Genomic DNA, 21107 nt, shown 5'->3' with positions numbered 1-21107 from the left:
GGATTCTCCCCACACCCAATTCTGTGCCATAGACCTGCACCAAGCTGAAAAGAATCACTGTTCAAAAGGGTATAAGTTTCTATTTTCATCCTATTCAACATGTGGTCTGAATGCATATTGGAGAACAGGTTTTTTTTCCTTGTGATATTTAAAATTCTCTTGATACCATCTGGGAACAGGTTTCCTTTAACAGTGTCAGTCTATCCCCACATTTCTGTAGTTCTTGCTTCCTGTCTAGCTGTCTTCCAATATTTCTTGGTTGTGGTTGCAGAGACTTTTTTTTTCCATTGCACACCTTTGTTTGGTGAGCGCTTCTTTGGGTTCCTGAGATGGGGCCGGTAGTTAGGAAGGTTTTCACCTGCTTAGCCCTGACCCCTTCCAGCTCCCATCTCTCACCTCCCACCTTTCTCTCCTTTCTAATCGCCTCTTCTCAGGTTCTTTTGCAGTATGTCCTGTATCAGCTTACACCTTGATAAATTGAAACTTTCATGCTTCTTGGGGGCATGCAGATCATACAGCTAACTATGATAACTTTTACATAATTGAGAATCAATAAATCCTTGAATGAGGGAATGAGTGAATGACTTTTGCCAATTATGATTTTCTTTCTCTGGACTGTTTGCTTCTAACTCTTTCTGTTTCTTAAAAGGGAATACCATATCAAGATTTATAAGTCCTTTCTCTTGCATTTTTTCATTATATGCTTTTTTTTTTTTTTGGTGAAGTATCGTGATTGGTAGTCAGGACAAATTCTTTAGTATAAAAGAGGTGTAAAAGAGGTGCTGATGTAGAAACAAATACATGCAGCCCCAAGTATGCAGCCTGAGTACGACTGATTCAACATTGAAGTGCTCTATGTCTCTAAAATTAGCTCATTAGAAGGCTTTTATCTTGAGGCTATAATACCTCTAATTAGCATAACTTTGAAGTCTTCCTTCTATGAAGCTGCCCAAGTAAGTGATTCTCAGTCTCATCTTTCAGCCATGGCTTTGTTAAAGCAAGCTGACTTAAGCTTAGTCATAATTACAAAACTTTTGGTGGGTATAGCAAGAATCTTTGATATTTCTACTTTACTGTCTGGGACAACTGAGGGAAGATGAGCTCATTATGAGGGAATGAATGTCAATGGCCATTATGAGCTGTTACCACTAGTGTTCTCTGAATATCCCACATCATTGACATTGGGAGTGATGGAATTAATTTTAAGAAAGTCCACGTTTTGAGAGATAATTGTGGCTAGTACATGGGCTTACATGTCTCTGAATTCAGGACACAGGCATTCCTACACATAAGCATTCAATCAGGAACCTTGGAACAAGTGTGGGGCAAGTTTGTCCTGGGACTTCTGCCTCTGCTTCTGTCTACATGGTCTTAATCCAGAGCACTCAGAGAATGTACTCTGTAGTGGCGACAGTTCATTGGAGGTAAAGACTTGCAAAGATTTAAAGTAGTTGCAAAGACGAAAGCCAGGAATAGTTTCCCTGCTTATCTCCTGTAGGCCATATGGCCAAAACAGTTAACCTCAGTGAGAAGTACAAGACTCCCCCATCTTGGTATCCATCCATTGCTGAAGCATGCAACACATTTCCATATAGAAATAAAGTAAATGAAGTTTGTGTGTTTGGAGTAATGCTCTTATTGCTTCTCTTCACTTGAAATCGGGTCCTTTGTGATAAGACCGGACTCAAGCCTTCCATGTGCCTGCAAGACGATACCAGCTTAAAATAAAAAATTGGAGATATAACTCATATATAGAAATATAAATCAGGGTCTGGTCAAAACATGAATGTAAGTTCCCAGCTAGCTCTTATTGTTGGCGGTGCTGGAATTATCCAACCATACAGTTCTGTACCAAACGAAAACTTAATGTTTAGAACTGGAAATGATTGCCTGAACATTACTTACCAAGGTTAAAATAAGTATTATACTCATTTCAGCATTTAGTACAAGAGCTGGGTAATGCAAGAGAAAATTACTGCAACTTTAGAAGGAAGCAATTAAAATAGGGTTGCAAGAAGGAGGGAAAGTTTCCCCAGTGTGGAGGAGTTAGATTCGAAATTCTTGTGCTATAATTTCAGCCTCAATCAGCCTTCTTGACAATTTTGTAGACAGACATAAATTCCTTTCAAACATGTATCTTTTATAGTCTAGTTATTAACAGGGGAAAAAACAGATGATTTTTAAGAGCTATTCTCTAGAATTGATAGAAATAAACAATATTCATTATTTTCCTGTGCTCCTACTGTGGTCCCTACCTACCTTAACCAGTAGATTGGAGGGGGGCGGGGGAAGAAAAGGAAGTTAGCTAAGATTTTCCAAAATCATTTTTGTACTAGAAAGGTGGAAGAGACAACCTCAGGAAAAGCCCATCCACTAGAAAGAGACTAGATCCATTCATTAATTCACTATTTATTGAGTGCCAGCCTTGGGTCTAGGATGCAAAGTCAGAAGTGGCCTCACCTATTCCATGGGGGATGTGCAACTACAGATTGATACAAGTGCTAGGAAAGGAGGGGTCACAGTATTCACAGTATGAGTGCATATAGCAGGAGATGTGCTCTGGCCTGGGAGGCTAGAGGCTTCCCTGAGGAAGCAGGGAAGGATAAGATTTAATGGGGGACCAGGGATAGTGTGGGAAGATGTTCCACTGTGAGACACACTGTGTGTGAGGGAGCAGACCCCAGACAACAGACAAGGAGGTGTGAGTACACAGAGCAGAGGAGACTAGTAGGAAGCAGTGGTGGAAAGGGAGGCATTACAGATTTACTCTTTATTCTAAGACAGATGGAAAGGGGCTACATGGGGGTGGGTTGGTGATCAGATCACATTTGCATTTTTAGTGTTTTCACTCATTGGAATACGGAAAAAAGAGAGAAATAAATGCCAGAGAAAGAATATACTGATTAGAGAGAGAGAGAGAAATGGAAAAATTCAAGATATGTTTAGTAAATAAACTCTATGTCATTAAGGGTAGGTTTAATCAGAAGGACAAAATGACTGCTAGGTTTTAGGGTTTTAGATCTAAATGGATGGTGGTGCTACTGCTATAGAAAATAATGTACAAGGTCCCAGTTTGTGGATGAGAAACCTCCATGATTTCTGTCTTGGGCATGTGGAATTTTAGGTGATTTTAAAATGTGGCAGGAGATATAACAGGTTTAAAATGTAACAAACGTAACTCATATGTATAGAGAGCATTTGGCTTCTGTATTTTCTATAATTAATTCTTTCTCTCATAAACTCCCCTCACCTGTTAGTAGAGATGCTGGAATACTTTAACTTGATAATTAATATCTTTTGTTTCTCTTCTGGTTTAAATGGAATCTTTTATTTTCCTCAGTCTCTTTGGGGGTATATTTGCTCTTTCAGATTTCTGCTCAAGTTCCTGGATCTCCTGAGATGGTGTCTAGGTATAGAGTTCAAAGTGGATTTTTTTGTGAGCTGGTGGCAACGGGCAAAGGAGCTTTGGACTCACACTGATCTCTGGTTCTCACTGGGATTTTACCTCAGGGTGTCCAGTCAAGTCCAGGGCCTGGACTGATGTTCCATGAAGTGTAACTTATCCCATTAGACACTGGGGACATGACACAGCCATCCAGTTCAAAAATAAATTTAGCTGTCATACATTCTCTGACTCTTTCAGGGTGAATTGCTTTGATTTTTCCTATACCATGGCACTCTTCACATTTTTCTACTTTCAAATGTCAGATTATATTCTGACTTCCTCCACATCTTTCCACCACCAGTCAGAAAATTTGTAAGGGGAGGGACAGTGGTCAATTTTGTTTTTGCATCTGAGCATGGTGCCTGGCATACAAATATGCAAAGAATAAACATTGGATTGAATTGAATGGGGTTTCTTATTTCCCAGAGATTGTGGCTACTAGTTTGAGGTGCCAAAATTATTTGTTTGCTATTTAATTTTTAAAAAATACCAAACCAAGTTTATTTTCTTATGCTGACTGGTATGGAGGAGAGCTAAGGTGGTTTTAATTAAAGAAGACTGCTTGTGATATTGGAAACTTTTTCTAAGTCTCCTTCTTTGTCTAGTTATCCCCTCATTTATAAGCACAAAATAGCCATCCTTATTTACTGTCCTGTTTAGAAGAGGCAAGGCTTAAGAATAGCAGTATCTTGGGGCATCTGGGTGACTCAGCTAGTTAAGCGTCAGACTTTGGCTCAGGTCATGATCTCGCATTTTTGAGTTCGAGCCCCAGGTCGGGCTCTGTGCTGACAGCTCAAAGCCTGGAACCTGCTTCAGATTCTGTCGCTCTCTCTCTCTCTCTCTCTCTCTCTCTCTCTGTTACTCCCCTGTTCACGCTCTGTCTCTCTTCCTTTCTCAAAAATAAATAAACATTAAAAAAAAAGAAGAGCAGTATCTCAAGGGCCTCATGAGAACTGCATTGGAGGGTCAGGATGTAGAAAAGAATTGGGTGGACATGAATCATCACAGATACAAAAGAAAAAAAAAGAAAAAACTTTCACTGCTTTTTGGGCTTCCATACCTCAACATTCCCATGCTTTCAATTGCAAACAGAAACATGAAACAACTAAAACCCCTCAAACTTTCTCTACCTTCATTGTTATCAGGTGATCACCTGACAAGCTTTGGAAATAAGTAAGTAATAGGTCTCAGTTCTGGGGAAAAAACTTATGGATTATCTAGACTGTTCGTTCTAGAGTCTAGAATTTAGACCAATATGGTTCAGGATCCATGCTTTTTCTGTTCACTAAAGTGTTCCTAAGCCATGAATATGCTTGGTGCAATGGGAGCTTGTGGGGATCAGGGATGCCAACCCACACGTAAGTTTTAACTCCTCTGAAACTTAATTACTAATAGCCTACTGTTGACTGGAAGCCTTACCAATAACATAAACAGTTAGGTGCATATTTTGTATGTGTATTATATACTGTATTCATATAGCACAGTAAGCTAGAGAGAAGAAAATATTAAGAAAATCATAAAGAAGTGAAAATATGTTTACAGTACTCTGCTGTAAAAAACATCCTTGTATAAGTGGGCCTGCACAGTTCAAACGAGTGTTGTTCAAAGGTCAACTGTACATGTTTGTTGAATAAGTGAATGAAGTTTCTGCCTTTGCAATAAGAAAACTGCAGTTGTTTAGAAAGGCAAAGTGACTTATCTACGGTCACACCACATGTAAGTGGTAGATCAGGAGAGGAACTCCCATCTCCTGACATCTCATTTGCTATACTTTATGCTACATAATAATATTTCCTGCAGCTTAAACCACAAAAGTACTCACCCTTGAGTGCTGTAATAGGTTTCTAGAATTTATTTAAACCATAAAAAAGAGCAGGACGAATGGTTGTTTGGTTCACTTAATGGGTCAGATATCCAGGAATGCCAAAAGCATCTTTATTTACTCACAGGTAGCGAAACACCATATAATTCTTTTTGTGGTTGTCCAGTCAATGTAAATTGTTTTCTATTCCAGTAAAGTGTACATTGATTAGAAATTATTGTTGAAAAAAAGACCACCACTCAAACAGAGGATCTGAATTAGGCAAGATGTATGAACCCCCAAGCACCTGTTATGTGCTGTGAAAATGTATGTCCTCCCTTCATTTATTTTTTTTAAAGATTTGTTCCATGCAGAAACGGAAGCTCTTTCCGGTGGTTATATTGGTGAAGTTCAGCTGGTAAATGAGCTAAGAAGAGAGAGAATGCTAATAATTTTAAGTGATTGGGAATATAAGACATTACATTTTATGTGTGGTAAGGAGAAAGAGAATACATTTTTAAATATTAGTGAATAAATCTAACTTTCTGTTATTCCTTTGCTATATCCTCCTTATTCAGTTTGGTCTGTGCTATGGATTGGGATTAAAAGCCATGAGTTAAATGGTAGAATAATTACGCATTAACATTTCCTATATCAAAACTTATATACATAGAATATTCAGAATAATTCTTTTTTTTTAATTTAGTGTTGAATCATTGCATCTTTGCAAACTGCTTCAGCTGCACTTTTTTTAAAGGTGCTCTTCCCTGGGGCTCCCTGGAGGTAAAAATCTCTACAGATTCTATTAAACACACAGGGCCAATAATTGTTGCTCCTGATAGGGGAGAAAATTTCCTCCAGCAACTAAAATAATAATGTTCCAGACTTTTATTAAAACAATCCTAGGGAAATATCTTCAATTCCGTGGCCTTGTTAGGTAACATCACCCACATTATTACTATTGATATTGTTTCTCTGCAGTGAACATTAGAATGACACTTTAAAACCAGGCACGTGTGTACCTTCCTGATCTATCTGTTTCAGCTATCACTTTGCAAATATCATTTTGCAAATAAGTGTATTTTTTATCAGGGGTGGTGAAGGAGCTGAGAGGAGGGAGGGACTCTTAACTATGTTTCTTTCTTAAACAAATAATCTCATAATTTAAGAATCCAAGATAATACCCAAAGAAGCACAGGCTCAGTGTAGCCATTTATGCTGCTATATAAATAGCTCTCTACTTTTACATAGGCTCCAATTTTTTTCTAGCTCCCACCACGCCGCTGATATCACCCAGCCACCAGCACCACTGCCTTGCAGGCATGCCACATGGAGGGGGTAGAGTTGAAATTAGATGCAACAAGTTGCATGCTCTCTTATTCGTGGGCTCCACAAAAGTGCTTCCTTGGGGAGATATTATATTTCCATCTTCAAGTCTGGGAGTTTGGGCACCCAAAGTGATTGTCAGCAACCTAGCCAGAGCAAATTTAACCTTACTCTGAACTCTGGTGGGGCTCCAGTGGGACTGTCATGAAGATGTCAACTTTTGGCCTTCAGTCTCCAAGTAAGGTCTGGAGAGCCAAAGAAAACAGAGCCAGAGTTAAGAAGTAAGGAGAGAATGGGGCCAGAAACCTCATGTTAAAGACCCTGCATCTCAGCAAGCACAATGAGAGCCTAAGAGTTACAAGTAAGGCCTCTCCCTTGTACTTTACACCTCTTAGTGCTTCTATTTTTCCTTCTGGAAAAAGCATTATCAGAATCCTTGCTACTTAAATTGTGGTCCTCACTAACAGCATGGGCATCACCCAGGAAGCTTATTAAAAAAGCAGAATCCCAAGCCCCACCCTAGAATTACTGAGTCAGAATCTACATTTTAACAGCATCCCCAAATGATTCATATGCACATTAATGTTGGATAAGCTCTAGTCTAAAAGACCCAGGTCCAAATGCCCAATAGCGAATCCATTGTGGCAGATCCTCTTTAAAACACAAAGTTTGTGACTGTAAAGTGACAACCTGTCTCTCAGATTGGAACACTTCAGAGCCCCGACTTGTATAAGCCAGATCAGCAAGGATTCATTGAGCTCCTACCAAGGCAAGGGCATCCACTGAAGGCTGACTACCAGAACAGTCCTCCAGGGGTTTGGCTGTAAAGATGAGATAAGCAGTGAAAAAAAATATGTATATAGGCACACAGGAATATAACCCAGGGGCACTATTAAAACTGAGTTTGCAAATCTGTCTTGGAAAGAACAGAAAACAGAGATTGTTCTGGAAGTCCTATTTGCGAAGGCGTTCCTGAGTTCTTTGGAGCTTTATGCAAAGAGGGATTTGGGACTTTTTCCAATCCCTGATCCTTTAAAATACACGGTTAAGGCACTGTCAGAAGGGCAAAATTGGCATTCATCCTCCGGGAGAAAAGCCTGATGGAGATTGGAAATTTATCTCAGCTATGAGACTCAGGAGACCCAGGTCTTGCCCCAAACCCAGTCCAGTGAGACTACAGAGACACATGCATGGCACTATCATGGGACAGACACTTCTTTCTCCCTTAATGCCACTCTGGGGCCTTCTCAACAGTTGAAGGGTGATACCACCTTGTCACTGCTCTTCTAGGGCTCAGCAAGAACCAGAAGAGGGCCAATCCAAAAAAACAAAAAACAAAACAAAACAAAAAAAACAACCAAAAAAACCACCTTGAGTTCTCCATCTGTCTAGAGCTCTTCAAGGAAGCAGAAGGCACCAGGGCACTCCAGAAGTCCCAGGCAAGAGAAGTGCTGGGCACGGCTGGGTCTGGATGATAATGTAGCTGCTAAAAGCCCTGGAGAGCCATTTTGGGATAAGATTGGGCTCTTGACAGGAGGCATCAGCTGTGGGAAATGATGCTGAAAGCCCTTATGCAAAATCTCTGCTGATGGAAGTTGCTACCACCCAAAACAGATACCACACTGCTGGACTCTGTGTCAGGCACTTCATTACATACGCTCTAAGGTATTTGCATCTGCATTTAACATTTGAGGAAGCTGAGGCTCAAAGAGGTCAAATAGTCTATACCCAGTTGAACCAGAGTCAAATTTGAATCCAGGTCTCCCTGGCCCCAAAGTCCATGCTTCTTTTATTGCACTACAGAACTTCTCCTGAGAGATGGGGCTTGCCAACCAGAATCAAGGCAGAGCTTTGCAGGAAGTCATTAGTTGCCCAGAGCCTGACAATGGGAGAAACAGGGAGGAATGCCGGCTGGTGGAATTTTCCAGTTCGGAGCTCTGCAGCCTATCCCATTTGTAGCCTACAGAGAGCATTCTTCTTTCCACAACCATCCATTCTTCCCTGCCCTGCCAGACATTAACAGCTCTTGGGAGGGAAGGAGCATTAGCCTAGCCAGGGAAATTAGAAGCAAAGTCAGCTTCATGGGCAGGCAATCACTGCCGTCACACAGCGCCCCTTGCCCATAAGCGCCCTGCACTTGGGGTTTAGTGCTCTGCCGCTGCAGTCTTGAAATTCTTAATAATTTTATCTTTGAATCTATGTTGTGTAAGTGAAGTCTAGTGGGACAATGGAGCATGTGCTCAGGGCATGGAGCCTTGGCAAAAGCACAGTGTCTCCTCAAGCTTCCTCCCACCTCCCTGGAGTGGGTTGGCAGCTGCCTGCTCCCTGCACTCTGGCTCCTCAGGCCCTGCCCAGCCTCCCCTCCCCCTGCTGCTCTCCCCCCATCTTGTCCTGTTTCCAGACGGCAGCCCCTTGGGGATTGCCTATCTGCCACTGGTCGGGGCAATGGGCCTGGAGAAGTAGATATTGACTTTCCTGCCTCTGGCTAGAGCCCTACATTTTCCTTTTGCCCTGGGCCCTGAATACTATGTAGCCATAGTATGTAGCCTTGAGCTGAAATTTTCTATGGTTGGAACTCAAAGTGACTAGAATTGAACACATTTGAGCAAAGTATCTCTCCTTTCCTTTCCTTCCCAGAGGCCCAGGGGAAGCAGTGTCAGCCATCGTCTGCTCTTCCTCATCCTTCCACGCGATTCCCAGCATTAGGACTGCGGCCCTGTTATAGTATAGGGTCAGCCTGACCCCACGCAAAGCAAACTTTCTCTTCCCTTTATTTCTCCCTCTAGTTCTAGTTTCTCAGGCACTGTCAGGTGAATTTTGGATCAGCCTTTGAGCATAGTGGTATGATGTGAGACTAGGGTTTATGCATTAGGAGTGAAATAGATGTAGCAATTCTCGAGGAGTGCTTTGCTTCAAGATTACTTGATTCTATTTAAGTAAAAGAAGCCTTAAGTAAAAGGAGGCTTCCACATGGTCCAACTCAGTGGTGTTTGGGATATCATATAAATACCATTCTAGTCCATTCTAATGTCACCTCAAGTCCAGTGATGAGACAGGTGGAGATAGAAATTTGTGGTTTTCCAATAAAGTTTCTTTAGTGACACAGCAAGACATTTTTTTTTTCTTTCAGGGAATCTTTAGAGGCCAAGAACAGTGTCTAGGGACTGAAGCAGCTTTAGTTTTAGCAACCTTAGGTTATAATTCAATCACAAATCCCAACATGGTAGAATAAGTGGTCAAGAAAGAATTAGGAGGGCATGCAAACAGCATTCAAGTAAAGTCACAGTGTCAGTGATGACTAATAGTCACATTTTTCATATAGGTGACAGTGAAATTATAATACCAAAGCTCTTGAGACCTTGAAGCAGCCTCAGAAATTTTTCAAACCCCTCAATTTTCAAATTAAGAAACTGAGAGTCTAAGAGGTGGGAGGACATATATTGTCACTCAGGAAACCACTGTAATAATTGGTATTTGAAATCCATGTGTCTAGCTGCTGAGGCCCTATTCTTCCCATTATTATGTGTCCATAGACCTTCATTAACCATGGTGGATAATTATATCTAACAAGGTAAAATTGTGTCTAATGTGAGGTGACCATTTCTTATAAAGCTTTCCAAATTAGGACTAATCTCTGAGCACAGTTATAAACGGAAAGAGTGTGTGTGTATGTGCACTCACATGCACTTGTGCCCTGATTTGTTACGGGAGCATTGCTTATTAGTAGGAAGAATTAGGTGATAAGTTTCATGGAAACTGTAGGGATTCTGGAAGGACTCCATATTGCTTCCTCAAACTTTTCACCACATATTAAAAAGTGCCTAAAATTCTAAACTTAGAAATTCAATTCCCTGAACTAAGGAAAAGAGAGCTCTGGCCTAGTAAAGTGCAATCAATTCAAGCATGAGACTCACAGGCCAGAGAGTGCAAAAGGGCCTTTCCAGTCTCCTAGTCTTTGCCTGACTCTGGACTCTGTTATATCAATCTCTGGAGTGTAGCAGCCTATTGTGTGAGAAAATATCCATCCATCCATCCCTCCACCCATCCATCCATCCCTCCCTCCCTCTCTCCCTCCATCCTTCCATTCTTCCATTCAATTATTCATTTATTAATTTAGCAAATATGTCTTGAGCCCCTCTACTCTGCCAGTATGACAGACATCATCTCTTGTCTCTCAGTAACAAATCCAGCCACTTTATTCTTTTAAATTTTCCAATTGAGAAGCATTTCTGTGAGATTTTGAAGGCAGGAGAAAAAGAGAAGGCATTACTCTATGGCATTCATGTGGGAAAGTCGCCTCTGGCAGATGGTACAGGGACACTGAGTTTCACCAACATTCTCCTGGTGATCATCCATTTTTTTGCCGCAAGCAGCTGAGTTTTTGGTGGCAGCTTGCATATATTTCTGGTACTTCTAGACTTCCTCAAAGCCTGCAGAAGTCTGTCTGACCTTAACTCACCAGCCATCTTAATAGTTGAGCAAGCTTCTAATTCCCTGTGTGAAATTCATCGCTGCTCAGAATACCTACAGTGATTTCTGTTTTCCTGAAAAATTCTGACAGAAACAGCCAAGCACCAGGCAATGAACAAAAGATACAAAACTGAGTCTACCTACTCTATTCTCAGATGCCTTTCCTTATATTGAATAGCATCTTGCCTCTCTCATATGTACAGTGGTCATTTCCCTGTCCTAAGTAGCCAGACATAATAACTCTGGTTCATTCATTTATGTCTCAGCTCAGGCTAGCCTTCCTGAGAGCAGGTATCCACAGGGAAGATAAAAAAAAAAGATAAAGAAATGGATACACAATTGGTTGGGAGAACATACTCTTAAGCATAGGAAGACAAAATTCACTCTTGCATAGTTTTCTTGATTTTTAGAACATAGAGCTGGATTCTGTCTTCAGAGAGGCTTGGCTAAATCCCACTGATTTCAGTGAGAGTCATATCTTTTGCAGGACAGGGATGTAGGATAGAAGGTCTTTGGAAGCCTAACATCTCAATGTCAGGGCTCTGGGGAAGTCTCCTAATGAAATGTGCATGCAAAACCCCTCACTTTTACAACTAATAATCACTCAGGAGATGACTACACCTCTTTTCACCTTTCACCCTCTAAAATCTTCTCTCTTCTTTACTAGATGGCTAATAAGGAAAGATGCCATGAACTCAAAAGAAGCCTTTGCATTCTATGTGTACTACCACACAGCTGATCCTTGAGCTTGACTCCTATGTCCTTCACAAGCTGCTAGAAAAATCTGGGACAATTAATTGCCTTGTTCATCTTTCACAGTGGACAACTTTTGGCAGTATACTTAATGGGAGGAGAAGTAGAATTAAGGGGACAATATTTTATAAAAATTTACAAAACTTTTGAGGTATAAAGTTAGTCTATTAAAATATTTACTCTTCCAGAAAAATAATATTTCTCTAACAGTTCTCCAATTTTTTTTCAAGTTTTATAACGTTTTCAGTATAATAATAATAATAATACAATTATTATTATATTTATTTTTTAAGTTTAAATCCAAATTAGTTAACATATTATGTAATAATAATTTCAGGAATAGGATTTAGTGATTCATCACTTACATATAACACCCAGTGCTCATCCCAACAAGTGTCTTCACTAACACCCCTCACCCCTTTAGCCCTTCCCCCCACCCAAAACCCCACCAGCAACCCTCAGTTTGTTCTCTGTATTTAAGAGTCTCTTATCGTTTACCTCCCTCTGTTTTTATATTATTTTTGCTTCCCTTCCCTTATGTTCATCTTTTATGTTTCTTAAATTCCACATATGACTGAAATCATATATTTGTCTTTCTCTGACTGACTTATTTCGCTTAGCGTAGTACATTCTAGTTCCATCCATGTTGTTGCAAATGGCAAGATTTCATTTTTTTGATCACCAAGTAATATCCCATTGCATATATATACCACATCTTCTTTATCCATTCATCAGTCAGTGGACATTTGGGCTCTCTCCATACTTTGGCTATTGTTGATAGTGCAGCTATAAACACTGGGGACCTTCGAATTAGCCCTCCTGTGTCCTTTGGATAAATGCCTAGTAGTGCAATTGCTGGGTCATAGGGTAGTTCTATTTTTAATTTTTTGAGGAACCTCCATACTGTTTTCCAGAGTGGCTGCACCAGTTTGCATTCCCACCAGCAGTGCAAAAGGGTTCCTCTTTCTCTGCATCCTCACCAACATCTGTTATTGCCTGAGTTGTTAATTTTGGCCATTCTGACTGGTGTAAAGTGGTATTGCATTGTGGTTTTAATTTGTATTTCCCTGATGATGAGTGATGTTGAGCATTTTTTCATGTGTCTGTTAGCCATCTGGATGTCTTCTTTCTAAAAGTGTCTATTCATGTCTTTTGCCCATGGATTATTTGTTTGTTGGGTGTTGAGTTTGATAAGCTCTTTATAGATTTTGGGTCCTAGCCCTTTATGTGATAGGTCATTTGCAAATATCTTCTCCCATTCCGTCGGTTGCCTTTTAGTTTTGCTGATTGTGTACTTTGCCGTGCAGGTTTTTATCTTAATGAGGTACCAATAGTTCATTTTTGCTTTTGTTTCCCTTGTCTCTGGAGATATGTCAAGTAAAAAGTTGCTGTGGCCAAGGTCAAAGAGTTTGTTGTCCAGTTTCCCCAACACCATTTGCTGAGGAGACCGTCCTTTTTCCATTGGATATTCTTTCCTGCTTTGTGAAAGATGAGTTGGCCATACATTTGTGGGTCCATTTCTGGGTTCTTTATTCTGTTCCATTGATCTATGTGTCTGTTCTTGTGCCCGTACCATACTGTCTTGATGACTACAGCTTTGTAATACAGCTTGAGGTCCAGAATTGTGATGCCTCCAGCTTTGGTTGTATTTTTCAGGATTTCTTTGGCCACTTGGGGTCTTTTCTGATTCCATACAAATTTTAGGCATGTTTGTTATAGCTCTGTAAAGAATGCTGGTGTTATTTTGATAGAGATTGCATTGAATATGTAGATTGCTTGGGGTAGTATCAACATTTTAACAATTTTTGTTCTTCTAATCCATGATCATGGAATATTTTCCCATTTTTTTGTGTGTCCTCTTTAATTTCTTTTATAAGTTTTTGATAGTTTCCAGTGTATAGATTTTTCGCCACTTTGGTTAGGTTTACTCTTAAGTATTTTATGGGTTTCAGTGTAATTGTAAATGGGATCAATTTATTGTTGTCTCTTTCTGCTGCTTCATTATTGGTGTATAGAAATGCAGCCAATTTGTGCACATTGATTTCATATCCTACGACTTTGCTGAATTCATGTATCAGTTCTAGTAGCTTTTTGGTGTAGTCTTTTGGGTTTTCCACCTAGAGTGTCATGTCATCTGTGAAGAGTGGAAGTTTGAATTCCTCCTTACTGTTTCTGATGCCTTTTATTTTTGTGTGTTATCTGATTGCTGAGGCTAGGACTTCCAACACTAAGTTGAATAACAGTAGTGAGAGTGGACATCCTTGTCATGTTCTTGACCTTAGGGGGAAAGCTCTCAGTTTTTCCCCATTGAGGATGATATTAGCAGTGGGTATTTCATATATGGCCTTTATGATATTGAGGTATGATCCATCTATCCAGACTTTCTTGAGAGTTTATATCAAGAAAGGATGCTATATTTTGTCAACTGCTTTTTCAGCATCTATTGAGAGGATCATGTGGTTCTTATCCTTTCTTTTATTAATGTGATATATCACATTGGTTGATTTCAAGATATTGAACCAGCCCTGCATCCCAAGAATAAATCCCACTTGGCCATGGTGAATAATTCTTTTAATGTATTGTTGGATCTGGTTGGCTACTACCTTGTTGAGAATTTTTGTATCCATGCTTATTAGGGAAATTAGTCTGTAGTTCTCCTTTTTAGTGGGATCTTTATCTGGTTTTGGAATCAAGGTCATGGTGGACTCAAAAAATGAGTTTGCAAGTTTCCCTTCCATTTCTATTTTTTGGAACACCTTCAAGAGAATAGATGTTAACTCTTCTTTAAATGGTTTGTAAAATTCCCCTGGGAAACCATCCGACCCTGGACTCTTGTTTGTTAGGTGATTTTTGATTACTTATTCAATTGCTTTACTGGTTATGGGTCTCTTCAATTTGCCTGTTTCTTCCAGATTGCCCAATTTGTTGGCATATGATTGGTCATAGTATTGCTCTTATTATTGTATTTATGCAGTGTTGATTGTGATCTCTCCTCTTTCATTCTTGATTTTATTTATTTGGGTCCTTTCTTTTTTCTTTTTGATTAATATGACTAGGGGTTTATCAATATTGTTAACTTTTTCAAAGAACCAGCTCCTGGTTTCATTATCTGTTCTACTGTGGGTTTTTTTGGTTTTGTTTTTTTTTTTTGATACCATTTATTTCTGCTCTGATCTTTATTATTTCCCGTCTTCTGCTGGTTTGGGGCTTTATTTGCTGTTCTTTTTCCAGCTCTTTTAGGTTTAAGGTTAGATTGTGTATTTAAGACCTTTCTTCCTTCTTTAGGAAGGCCTGGATTGTTATATACTTCTCTCTTATGACTGCTTTTGCTGCATCCCAGAGGTTTTGGGCTGTGGTGTTAATATTTTCATTGGCTTCCATGTACTTTTTAATTTCCTCTTTAATTCCTTGGTTAACCCACTCATTCTTTAGCAGGATGTTCTTTAATCTCCAAGTATTCATGGTTTTTTCAAATTTTTTCTTGTGGTTGATTTCAAGTTTCATAGCATTGTGGTCTAAAAATATGAAAGGTATGATCTCAATCTTTTGGTATTGTTGAGGGCTGATTTGTAAACCAGTATGTGATCTACTCTGGAGAACGCTCCATGTGTACTCGAGAAGAATGTGTATTCTGCTATTTTAGGATGAACTGTTCTGAATATGTCTGTTAAGTCCATCTGGTCCGGTGTGTCATTCAGAGCCATTGTTTCTTTGTTGATTTACTGCTTAGATAATCTGTCCATTACTGTAAGTAGTATTTTGAAATCCCCTACTATTATGGTATTAGTATCATGTTTGTGATTAATTGATTTATATATTTGGATGTTCCATGTTGGAGGTGTAAATATTTATAATTGTTATATTTTCTTGGTGGATAGACCCCTTAATTACAATGTAATGCCCTTATTCATCTTTTGTTTGTCTTTATTTTAAATTCTAGTTTGTCTGATATAAGTATGGCTATACCAGCTTTCTTTCAATGACCATTAGTATGATAGATAGTTTTCCGTCCCCTTACTTTCAATCTGCAGATGTCTTCAGGTCTCAAATGAGTCTCTTGTAAGCAGAATATAGATGGGTCTTGTTTTCTTATCCATTCTGATACCCTGTGTCTTTTGATTGGAGCATTTAGTCCATTGACATTTAGAGTGAGTACTGAAAGACATGAATTTAGTGGCATTGTGTTGCCTGGTGAGTTGATGTTTCTGGTGATGTTCTTTGATCCCTTCTACTCTTTGATGCTTTTGGTCCTTTTTGTTGTTGTTGTGTCTTTTCTCCACTCACAGAGGCCCCCTTAAAATTTCCTGCAGGGCTGATTTAGTGGTCATGAACTCCTTTAGTTTTTGTTTGTCTGGGGAACTCTTTATCTCTCCTTCTATTTTGAATGACAGCCTTGCTGGATAAAGAAGTCTTGGCTGCATATTTTTCTGATTCAGCACATTGAATATATCCTGCCACTCCTTTCTGGCCTTCCAAGTTTCTGTGGATAGGTCTGGTGTGAACCTGATCTGTCTTCCCTTATAGGTTAAGGACTTTTTTTTTTCTCTTGCTGCTTTCATAATTCTTTCCTAGTTTGTCTATTTTATGGATTTAACTATGATATGCCTTGGTGATGGTCAGTTTTTGTTGAATCTAATGAGAGTTCTCTGTGCTTCTTGGATTTTGATGTCTGTGTCCTTCCCCAGGTTAGGAAAGTTTCTGCTACAATTTGCTCACATAAACCTTCTGCCCCCTTTTCTCTCTCTTCATCTTCTGGGACTCGATGATTTAGATGTTATTCATTTTTAATAAGTCACTGAGTTCTCTAAGTCTTGTATTGTGATATTTTGCTTTGTCTCCCTCTTTTCTTTCTGCTTCATTATTTTCCAAATTTTATCTTCTAAATCACTGATTGATGGCTCTGCTTCATGCATCCTTGCCGTCGTGGCATCCATTTGAGATTGCATCTTGGTTATATCATTTTTAATTTCATCCTGACTAGATTTTATTTCTTTTATGTCAGAAGAAAGGGAGTCTATGCTTTTTTTTCAACCCCAGCTAGTATTCTTATTATCGTGGTTCTACAGTCTGGTTCAGACATCTTGTTTATGTCTGTGTTAATTTAGCCCCAGACTGTCATTTCTTCCTTTTCTTTCTTTTGTGGTGAATTTCTTCATTTTGTCATTTTGGCAGAAGAAAAAATAAAGTTAAAAATGTTAAAAAATTAAAAACAAAATAAAAAATAAACAAAGCTATATCCTAGGTGTGTTTTGGTCTGCTTGTTGAAAGAAGCTTGATAGAATAGATCAAAAAGGGGAAAAAAAGAAAAAAGGTAAGAAAAAAATTAAAGATTAAAAAAATTATATAATAAAATAGAATAAGATGAAATAAAGAAAATTAAATGGATTAAAAAATTTTAAATAAAAAATAAAAATAAATTTTTCTCTTTCTGTATCTAAGAATGAGGAAGAAAAGAAAGGAAAAAAGAATACAAGAAAACAATTTAAGCAAAAACAGAAGCAAAGAAAAATAACATATAAATGAACCAGCAAACAGTTACATCCAGTTTCCCTTAGAACTGAAACTATGAAGCACTTTATATTCCATACACTAAGCATGTGGAGGGACTTGCACTAGTCTTCTAGGGGATGTGCTTGGAGGGTGCAGTTGGGTGGGGCTTGGTGCAATGTCTCCATTCTCCAGTACATACTTAGCTTACTGGGGTGGATCAGTGTGGCACATATGTGCATGTGAGCATGTGTGTGCATGGGAGAAGTGGAAATGGCTTCACCCAGCTTTGTAGTCTCTGGCACAGGAACTTCACACTCTCACTGACCTGCAATCAAGCACCCCTCCTTTGTCTCAGGACACTGTCCACTCCCCACCTCTACCCTGTCCATGTCCAAGCTCTCTGCCTGGCAGGCAGCACCCCCCTCCAGCGTTTTATCTCAGATGGGGTTGTGTTTCAAAACACCATGCTTCAGGGACCTCTGCAGCGTAGACCTACACAGACTCTCTGGGGGAGGGCCTTGCTGAGCAATGGCCAGGTGCCCACTTGCCCCATAAAAACATTGTGCGATTGCACAGCGGCAGAGGTTCAGAGATTATGGCAAAGCACAACATACATCTGACTCCAGGTTTCACTGCACTCTGTCATCTTTATCCCAATACCGGCAAACCTGGCTGCTTTCTGGGGTCCTCAGGGACCTTTTCCTGTGGGGAGGCCCTATGGCCTCTACCAAATGCACTGCAAGCAGGGGAACTGCTTCTCCCTGTGTGGCACATAGACCCCTCAGACCACACTGCCTGTTCCTGGGGATTCACCCTACTTCCTCACCAGAGCACTGCCATGCACTGAGCTCCAAAACTTCAGGCTCTGCACTCCATTGTTTATAGAATCCTGGTGGTATTGAAACCCTCTCCCTCCTTTCCATTAATGGTTTTGGGGAACAGATTTCTTGTTTAGTCCCCTGCAAGTGTTTTGACTCTTTCTCTCTCTTTCTTTCCAGCTACTTTCAGGGGAGTGCTTTTCTTGCATGATCCCAGTGAGCTGCACTGTCTCCCTTTCCCTTTCTCTGTCCTCTCTCCACAAAACAGCTCCCTACCCCCTGTGACTTTTGTCTCCCCCAGTTCACCTCTCTGCACCAGGTACCTGCTGAGTTCTGTGCCTCAAGTCATGCAGATTGTTGTGTTAATTCTCAGATCAGTTTCCTAGGAGTTCAAAATGCTTTGGTGCTGATCTGGCTGCATTTCAGGGATGAGACAAGCTCAGGATCTCCATGCTGCTCTGCCATCTTAACTCCTCCCTTATATTTAATTATATTCAAATTTTTCAATGTTTATTTATTTTAGCGAGAGACAGAGCACAAGCAGGGAAGGGGCAGAGGGAGAGGGAGACACAGAATTGAAGCAGGCTCCAGGCTCTGAGCTGTCAGCACAAAGCCTGACATGGGGCTTGAACCCATGAACTGTGACATCATGTCGTGAGCCAAAGTCGGATGCTTAACTGACTGAGCTATCCAGGTACTCCTAATTATATTTAAATAAATTGTTAAGTTGGTAAATGTTGGTAAATCATCTTATGTTAAAGCAAAGTCTGTGGAATTTTTGCCATCCCATATAGAATTTGCAGCTACAGAATCTGAGTTACCTATGGGGGTTAATATATATATGATATTATATTTAAATATAATAATAAAAATAATTATTATTGTTCACTATAGACATGCAATTTCTAAAGAATCTGTTACCCATGCAAAAACTCCAGTGTGTGTACATATGGTAGCCATCTTAAATGCCTTAGTAGAGTTTGGTACGTGGAGGAATTGAAGAACACTGGAATTAGTTACACAGTAAACAGTGTTGCGATTTAAAAGAGTCTCAGTCTAATCAGGCAACAAATGTCATAAGAGTGTGTAGCTTTATATCTCCTGTTTCTCAAACTTCTAATGTAAATGAAGAGAACATAGAAACCACAGTTGGTGGAAATGACTTGCAGGAAAATCCATGAAGACTGTTAAGTAACAGGAGAGTCTTATCTTTCATAATGTCTAGAAATGTAAAATCTTTTCCACTAACTGACTTTTATGCATATTTCTAAAGAGGCTGCCTCATTATTGCCCAGAAAAAAATGATTTTACTTTTTGTTTATCTAGGCTAGTTAATCTTTCTTTCCCCACATACTTAACTTAATGCTGATTCTGGGCACAGTGTTGCTTGCTCTGTGCAGTGTATGGAAATCCTCAATAGATTTATAATTAAGTTAGAAAGTGAATATAGCACACCTGAAATGTAAAATAATGGTATCAATCTTTTAGTCATAAAGTACATTGATTAATTTTAAAACATTTCCTGAGTTCTATTCTTTACCAAGCAGGGTGTAAGCATTTCTCTTTGTTATCTCCTATTTTTCTCCAGATTCACTACTTACTCTTTTCCACTGCCTCTGGGCATACACAGATTGTATCCATCCAGGATTTCTTGCCTTCTAGCTTCCTGTAAGGTTTAGCCAATGGGAGACACTGGCATGAGACTGAGGGTGGGAAAAGAATGAAGGTGTAGTCTCCTGGTTTCCTTCTTTCTGGATCATCCTAGATGGGCTGCTTTACTAATGGAGCTACTATCATTATGTTCTAGTAAATTCTGTATACCCTGCCCTTTCAGGGTGTTAATGGCTCCCAGCAGTTGCTGGTTCTACAGTACTGCACTGTCTTCTGTTAAGGAAAACATAAACCTCATCCATGGCTTTGCAAATAGTCGCTAAAATTCAATATAAATTACCAATTTTAATGTTCTGTCTTTTCTGTCTGGACCTGAACTCATACAAAGGCCAATTGGAGAGATATCTGGCCTTTAAGGAGAAGATAAGGCATATATTTCAACGTAAATATGACAATACAGAATTTGTTAAGTATGACAAGACAGGGATTGTTAATGTAACAGCAAGAATAGTAAACTTGGAATTAGGTTATATGGATTGTCATTCCTGCTCTTCTTCTAATTAACTGTGAGTGCTTGAGCAAGACATGTTACCTCTTCGGATGTCAGTTCCTCAGGTGTATAATGAAAAGGATAAACTGGATGTGTTCAAAGATTCTGTCCAATGTCAAGATTCTATGACTGTATGCTTTTTTTTGAGTGCTGCAAGAGAGTAGCAGCTAAAGTACCATGGGAACCTAGAAAAACATTTATAAACTGGCACTAAGACCACTAAGAGCTATGAAATTTCTGAGGAAGAAGAGATTGGTGTGATGAGGGAAAGCTTCATAGAATAGTTAGTACATGGGAAATATTTGTTTCATCTGTTGGATTAGAAAATCATTAAGTTGGTGAGTTAAGTGTTGGTAAGTCATCTTATGTTAAAGCAAAGCCTATGGAATTTTTGCCATCCTGTATAGAATGTTGCAGCTACAGAATCTGACTTACCTATGGGGGTTAATATGTGTATGGTGCCTGGTGTCCCCTGAGTTGTCTCTGCAGAGACCCCTGTCTCCACTTTAAGATATCTAGGATCACCCCTCTTCCTGCTGAGCATGTACCTCTGCTGCTTCTAGAATTCCCATATAATACCCTCTCCCTCCCATCTCACATGGCACTGAATTTCCCCAAACTCACCAGACAGCTTATAGATTTCTTTGCTGCTAATGACTCAGACTCTTCCTGAAGTGAATTTGAAGCTCTAAGAGATCCTCACTGTGTTGGGCAGGAATAGAGGAAGATAATGTGCTAGAGGAGGACTCCTGGAGACAGAACTTGTGTGACTACCAATTAAATTGCCATTTAAGAAAATATATTGAGCAGCTGCTACTTCTTGGGCACAATGATAACCGAGAA

The sequence above is a fragment of the Neofelis nebulosa genome, chromosome 12 (assembly GCF_028018385.1).
Source record: "Neofelis nebulosa isolate mNeoNeb1 chromosome 12, mNeoNeb1.pri, whole genome shotgun sequence".
Taxonomy (NCBI): Eukaryota; Metazoa; Chordata; class Mammalia; order Carnivora; family Felidae; genus Neofelis; species Neofelis nebulosa.
The sequence above is the reverse complement of the archived record's forward strand: the minus strand, read 5'-3'. Positions refer to the sequence as shown.